A 7,985-nucleotide genomic window follows, 5' to 3' on the forward strand; every position below is an offset into this window, starting at 1 on the left:
CGCCAACTCTATAGATGGCGCCTTAACACATAGCTGAGAATGTACTCCTCCGCGGTTCAAAAGAGTCTTTACTAAAATAAATATATTCTCTGTTGAAATAAATATAAATTGGTCGCAATGATTTGATAGAAAAAATAAAAAATTTTTATAGGGAAAACCGAGTAAAATATTTCATACATGGCATTAAAATAGTAAACACTAAGATGTGGTTGTAGTTACTCTATACATGCAATTATAAACAAGAAAGCTTTTATTCGAAATATAAATTCATTTTTGAGCTCAAAAAATAAAAATAGAGTCATTTTGTCTTTAATTTTAAGATTTATATCTTCTTTCGAAGCTTCACTGAAAGAAATAATTGATTACATTATTGAGTGCGCGCCATCTTACGTTACCAACTATTAATCACAAGCCGGAATTCCGAATGAATGAAAAACGTATGCCGTCACAGGATAGGTATGGTAAAACAGCATTGTAGCTGAGAAAGAGGCATAATATATCAAAATGTGCAGAATCCTTTAATTTTTCAAGGTCCCGGCTTAGCCGTGATCGTCTAGTGGTTAGGACATTGCGTTGTGGCCGCAATAACCCAGGTTCGAATCCTGGTCACGGCAGTGACATTGTCACTGACACGGCAAGGGACGTTTTTTTTTCATTGTGCATCTATCCGTTTTCTTCGACTTCGCCAATTGCAAAATGTTTTCGGTCGAAGTGTGAAGAAAATTTTTTCAGATGCATATATTCTAGGATACACCTAGGAAAGCACTCCACCTCATAAATAGTGCCCTAGTGTGGTTGTTCTTCACATCATGCTGCAGAAGTTGCTGTTCATGGAACAATTTTTTGCTAATTTCAGCGTACTACCGCATTTGATTTTATATTTAACCAAATATTATTTAAGTTTTACGATGGTAGCTTTTTTAAACCAGAATTGTTAAACATTTTCAGCACCTCTTTGTCATGTTTCTGCCGGACGGGTAAGTTATGCTAACTTGTAAACTTACGTATTCGGGCCTCATCTATTGCTTCATTAAAGAATTCATTTTTAATTACCAAGTAATTTCCACCGACTTCGCGAATGTTTTCAGATGAGTACCTAGGTGATGTAGCACGACAAGATATTCACACGCTGAAGCACCTGAAACAGAAATAAGGCTTTCTTTTCGGGCACTAAGCACGTTCTCCAGGTCAGTTGTCTCTCGCGTCGCTTGTGTTGCGGTAGGCCTCTTATGGTGGTGTAGTTGGTTGACTTAAGAGTGTATGCGTCAGCGTCGACGTTTTTGGAAGGATTCTGCATCCGTTCACCTTTGGTCTAGTTGCATACAGCAATCATATGGCAGGAAGGGGCAATTCAAAATTATAATGGCCGGAGCATGTCTGTGCTTGAAAGGGCCAGTCCATGGATTCAGACCGCGCTAAGGCTCGCTGAAGGCGGAGTTTGGACATTGGTCGCTATCTAAGTAGTTGGCAAGCCAAGCCGAACTGTATTATGGACGACTCGAAGGAGAATTTTAGGGGATAAACGTTTATTTGAGCGTGATTGGTCTTTTAGTCTCTGGGTTACAAGGTCTGTCCCAAAATTAGTAGAACTTATATTTTCCTGGATAGACGGACGGGCGGGCGGCGGTTCCTCTGGTTGAGTTCGAGGGAAGGGAGTCTCAGGAAAGGCTGGAGGACGGTGGCGGTTGGCTCCCAGCCTTGGTGCAGTGCGGATCATTCGTTTACAAAACCTCTATAATGTGACCTCGTTACGCTCCGTCATGAACCGGTTATTGGAACAGCCCTCCGCCATCGAATTTTGCGTGAAACTGGGAAAGAGACTCATAACATGCGAAAGGAAACTTATGGTGATAACGCCATGGTTAGATCAGGTGTTTTTGATTGGCACAAGCTGTTTCGGGAGGGTTAAGAAAATGTTGAAGACGCCGAACGTTCAGGACGCCCTTCCACCTCAAAAAGTGACGACAATCTTGCAAGAGTGAAGGTTTTTTTTTGGACAGAGATCACAGATTAAGTATTCGCTAGGTTTCTGATGAACTCAGCATCCCTAAAAGTAATGTAAATTGATTTGTGACAGAAAACATCGGCATGAGAAAGGTGTGTACGAAGTTGGTGCCGCGAGTGCTCTCGGACGTACAAAAGGAAATTCGCAGTCGGATTTGCCAAGACCTTCTCGTACATGTGAATGAGAATTCAAGCGTAAGCAGAGTGGCGCAGTGGAAGCGTGCTGGGCCCATAACCCAGAGGTCCGTGGATCGAAACCACGCTCTGCTAACTTTTTTGCCGACCCCGGTGGCGGCGGGGTAACGTCCTCGTCTGCCATTCCAAGGGTCGCGGGTTCGATTCCCGCCTGGGTGAGTTTCCCTCCATCTAGGGCTTGGGTGTTTGTAAATGTGACCATTGTTATCGTTGTTAACAGTTCGATGTAAAGGCCAAAATGCGCTGTTTTCGGACTAATACTGAATTTAAAAAAATAAAAAAAAACGTTACAACAGGTCCTGACGAGGGAGTTTAGCAGCATTCCGGGTGCCGCCTTCCAGGAGGCGTGGAAAATACGCCGGCAGCGGTGTGTGGACGCTCAAGGGTGCTACTTTGAAGACTTTTGAGTGAATGTATCAATTCTGACAATAATTTCTTCAAATTGATTCAGTCCTACTTCTTCTGAGACAGACCTTGTATTCATCAACGAAAATGAAAAATAGAAAAACGAGTGGTTTTGGAAGATCGAGATGACGTGGGGATTAATGCACTGGCTTCCCGCCCCCAAGGGCCTGGGTTCGAATTCCAGTGTTGGTCGGATTTTTCAGTAGTATTCTGATCCTTACTCGGAGTTTTATGGGGAGAGCACTTTACTTTAGCACACCGTCCGTCGGATGAGACGTTAAATTGAGCGCCTTTCGTTAAGAGTAAGCTAATGCCGACGCCAGGTTTCTCTCCACCCTTCCTCCATTCTCTGAAACATCCTACCAGATAACCCACAAATTCCCTCTGGCGCAAATGACCTCCGCTGCCGGTCGCCTCCCCTATTAATTGCTACTATTACTACGAGTGGTTATAGGGGGAGATTGTGTATACGGTGTGATGCAATCGATTTTAACATTTAGCACGATATGATTGAAATTCGAATGACAGTATTTATGGAGGCTATCACGGATGTGAAGTCTTACTTATGTCTTATGCAATAGTCTCATAAACAGAAAATAAGACTCATTTACATCTTCTTGGGTTGCGATGCTGCTGAGCACTTCCATATTAATACAAAGCATGAATCGTTTAAGGAGTTGTGGTATCCACACGCCCTTCCTCGTGGAAAACAAAAACAATGGCAGTGATTTCGAATTGGATGAACTTTTTTGTTTTCTATTCGTAAATTAATAACAGTCGATCGGTATCGATCGGTTCAATAGAGCATCTTCTTTGCCTCGCGGCAGAAATTCATGATATGCCAAACAACGTTAAAATTAAATGGGAGAATTTTCTTGACCGGATTAAGAAAGACATTTTCTCTGCCTCGAAAAGTCAGCCTAATTCGTACTCCGTTATTAATTTACGGCCGATTTCAAGGCAGGGTGACCCCAAGGGCAGGGCGCCACCCCAAGGTCGTGGGTTCGGACCATTCATCGGGAACGACTGCTCTGTTTTAATGGATTTTCCTGGAATGCGTTTGAACTTCGAAATGGCAAACTGATGAAAGAAAATATTAAATTCATTTAGATGCCTGAGATTTGAATCATATTATGTAAGGAAGAGTGAGAGATATATATAATTTATATATATCTCTCACTATATATATATATAGGGGGGCCAGTTCCTTTCCCTGTGCCGGTTATTGTTTCCCAGGAAGACCTGGTACCCAAAAAATCACATAGCTTAGGTGGAGCTGTAGGTTCCCAGAGTGCCTTGCTCGGGGATCGAACCCGGGCCCCTCCGGTCAGCAGTTCAACGCTCTAACCCATGGACTACCGCGGCCCATATATATATATATATATATATATATATATATATATATATATATATATATATATATATATATATAATATATATTACATATTATACACACACACACATATATATATATTGAAAAAGAGGAAATCAATAGATTTGAGTGCGAGTAAACTTTAAGAAGCGCTGATTGCAACCCTATGCGCTTAGGTTTTCTCCAATGGTCGCTCTGAACAGAGGAATTAGGGGACGGGTTCCTTCGGGTTGTTATTTTTTTATCTTTAAGGACAATTAGGCTATTGTTGTGGTGGTAACGCTCAAGTCTGGTCTTTACCCTTACAACAGACAAACATACATACATACACAAGAAGAACAGATAGGAGACAAAAGGCTATCATATACAATGACACTGAAAGATTACCAACTGTACCTTTACCATCACCCATGGGCCAGATTAACTCCATACGAGTATATACTACGCACCGTCCATCGCCACACTCCGTCCATAATCACGCACTCCTCAATTTCATATACCGTTCAAAATCACGCACCGTTAAATCATTCACTTTTGCATTACAACTTCTCACGCCGTGCACATCACATACAAACAATATTTAAATAAGTACAATAGTATAATAGTCACTGATCAATGAAGTGTATCACCCAGTGGCCGCTTTACACTTATACTTAAAACTCCTAAAATTGGAATGAAAGGGCTCAAAACAAACCTCTTGGTAGCTGGTTCCATTCAACAATAATTCTGTTTGAAAAAGAGTATTTTTTCTTATTTGTTTTTTGCGTTCTTATTTTTATTTTAAAACTGTGGTCGTTTCTTCCGTCTCAGTGAAGTTTTTCATCTCTTTCCTCAAATCTTCCCATCACTTCGTCATTTTTAACAATTCTATTCATCGCGCCTAGTTTACTCCTTTCCCTTCTATTTTTCAAACTCTCCCATTTCAGTTTATCCCACATTTCTGTGACACTATCTGTTCTTTTGTACCTTCCGAGTACATATCTTGCTGACTTTCTTTGAACTTCTTCTATCTTTTTAATAGGTCCCACCTCATATGGATCCCATACTATGGAGGAGTATTCTAGGATAGCGATAACCAGTACCTAATATGCTTTTTCTTTTGTGGCCACACTACTTCCTTTTAAATTTATCATTACCAATGAAGTACTTTAAATGCATTCCGTGTCAAATTATCTACTTGGACTACCCACCCAAGATGCTAAGTTAAGTAAATGCCCAAATATTTGCAATGACTGCTACATGGGATTCCTTCTCCAAAGATGGTGTAAATATCATTTTCTGCATTCTTTTTGTCATATGGGCGAAGCAAACTTACAGGCGGTCCCAGCCGTAAAAATCTATTGTTAGGAAGACGAATGCATACGAAAAAGACCTACGCTAAAAACGACGTTTTAGGTATCTCATTTTTAAACGTACCTACACCCTAAAAAAAACTCCTTTTTCCTCTGGTGCAATTAATAATATACTGAAGATACATATTGCAACGCGTAATAGTTGTCAATGAACCGTGGAACAAGGCATATATACGTACTTCATATCACCCCAGCGTAGAAAAATACTCGAATAGCAAGTATATCTCGAACAGAATATTTTGATTAAGCACCTGTTGTCCGTTCGTATGAAATTCAAAGGGGGCGTATTTCGTTTTTTCAAAAGAATCACTTAAGATCGGTGAACTAAAAACGACCAATAGCCAAAATAACGAGCCAAATACGATTGCTAGAATTTTATTGTGTTGAGGAAGGAGGCAAATGGAAATAAAGAGGAGCGAGGTATTTCATAGAAAAAACTCGATGGGGATCAAAATGGCAGGCATATTTGTAGTATTTGCTTGTTAATTAAAGAAAAAGAAAGTGTGAAACGTGTTCAATACATTATTCAAATAACAAAGAAAAAGAATTTAGATACTGCAACTCAAATCAATTGATGATGTACTTACCTACCTCATGTTTTAACTAAAAACACCAAAAAATGGCAAACATGACATTGTAAAATAGATATTCCTGTTCACAATACTGCGTTTCGAGCCTTACGAATTGTGAACATGGAAAAGGTGGAATTAGCAGAAAGGAAAACTAAGGTGGTGCTACACACCATGATGGGAGATTGTTTGGATCAATTCAAAGGGGACAGAACAGATTAATTCAGAACGTTTTGGTTGGCGATGTGGTGCTGAAGACTGTGAAGGCAAATTTGGATGGGGTAGGAATAGAATAAATTCAGATCCGCATGTTTCAGCACCGAGGTCTCTAAAAATTATTCGCACTCCAACATACATTGGTCGCTTGGATCATGTATATAAAATTCGGGAAATAGATGCCAGAACTAGCAGACTCAAGGACTCCTTCTTCCCACGGAAAATACGGGTAGCAACTGCAGGGTTATTAGATAGCAAAAATTCCACTCACCACCTTCAGCGTCTTGGGAATAGTTAGTTCTACTCATTGCATGCACTTCCACTGACCTCGTATGTTTCGTTTTCAAAACCCTTTCTTTCCGCATGACCTCATTAGAATGTCTTTCAATAATATAGTGCTTTTAACAGTATTTCTTGATTTGCTTTGTCCATATTTAAGTTTCCCCTTCCAACCCTTGTCCCTCTCCGTGGGAGGACCCTCCCGCTACCTGCAACGTTGGGTCACATTCCCTACCTGTTTCCTTGGGGAGGAGACCGTATTTTGTTGCATGTCCATGTGGTGGTGGAATTTCGCCGCCTTACTTTTCAAAGTGCACGTTATCGGATAAATTTCTTTCGGCACCCTAGGGTGTCATTGTTTTTTAGATGATAGTATATGTATATTCATACTTGTAGAATGAAAGGGTTTTTGTATGAATTTATGCGCCACCGTGGGTATAGTTTTGCATATGTGTGTTGACTTTGCATGTGGTTTTGTTCTCTTTTACGGGTGGTGACCTAATACCCCCCGCCACACGCCCTTGCGGCGGCCTGGGGGGATTGTGTAGATATACAGGTTTAGATATGATAGGTCATAGGACCTGTATAGATATGATAGGTTTTTGGACGAAATGAAGGGAGAAAGGAAATATCGTATGTGGAATTGAAGAAGGTTTTATTGTAGTGAAGGATGTCAGGTTGTGTTTTTTGCTAGGAGAGGCAAGTAAATATATCGTTATACCGTTTTTATAGGCTGTGTCCCTCTAAAACCTATCTTAACCGGTAGTATACCATTAATTATAATAATACTGAGTTGGAAGCAAGCTTTGAATATGCAAGCAGGGTTATAGATAGCAAAAATTCCACTTGCAACCCTCAGCGTCTAGGGAATAATTAGTTCTACTCAATTGCATGCTCTTTCACCTCGTGTGTTTTGTTATCATAACCTATTCTTTCCAAATGACCTCATTAGTGTTCTCTTCATCTGTTCCTAAGTTTCCCCTTCAATCCCTCGTCCCTCTCCGCGGGGGGAACTGCCCGCTACCTGCAACATTGGGTCGCATTCCCTGCCTTTCACTGTCTCCTCGAGGGGGGGGGGGAGCGTTTTGTGTTGCATGTTCATGTGGCGGTTGAGTTTCGCCTTCTTGCTTGTTGTGTCCTGGCTTGCGTGTTGTTGGATGGCTTTCGTGCTGAATCCTGGGGTGCAGTTGTCTGTTGGTTAATGGTATATGTGTTTGCATGAGTGTTGTATGAAGGAATTTTTTCATGAGTGCGTGCGCTGCTGTGGGTGTAGTTTTCCATGTTGTTGTTTTTGCATGTGGTATTGTTATCTTTTCAGGGTGGTGACCTAACACCCCACGCCCTTGCGGCGGCTTGCGGGGTATTATGTAGATGTAGAATCGGTGACGGCCACGCGTGAAAGAGTGTAATACAGTGAGTTTGGCCATGTTAAGAGACTTGTTGATGTTCGAATCGCCGAGCTTTTATGGCTGACAGTAGAGTAGGTGGATTGGTAGAGAGGAAAGTAGGCAGACCGAGAACTTCACACGTGAATTTAATAGAAGAGGTCCTTCTCAAAACGAAGGCAATAATGCCCCCAATGCAGGAGATCAT

The 7,985-nt window shown here is 41.1% G+C and overlaps 2 non-coding genes across 2 annotated transcripts; both read left to right on the plus strand.

The window, feature by feature from the left end:
- Positions 1-542: 542 nt before the first annotated feature.
- On the plus strand, positions 543-614 carry TRNAH-GUG (transfer RNA histidin (anticodon GUG)). The gene has a single exon. It is a non-coding gene; the product is annotated as a tRNA-His (tRNA).
- Positions 615-2,202: 1,588 nt separating this feature from the next.
- Positions 2,203-2,274, plus strand: TRNAM-CAU (transfer RNA methionine (anticodon CAU)). The gene has a single exon. It is a non-coding gene; the product is annotated as a tRNA-Met (tRNA).
- The last annotated feature ends 5,711 nt before the right edge of the window (positions 2,275-7,985 follow it).

Source organism: Hetaerina americana, unplaced genomic scaffold, assembly GCF_022747635.1.
Source record: "Hetaerina americana unplaced genomic scaffold, ioHetAmer1.1.p SCAF_5, whole genome shotgun sequence".
Taxonomy (NCBI): domain Eukaryota; kingdom Metazoa; phylum Arthropoda; class Insecta; order Odonata; family Calopterygidae; genus Hetaerina; species Hetaerina americana.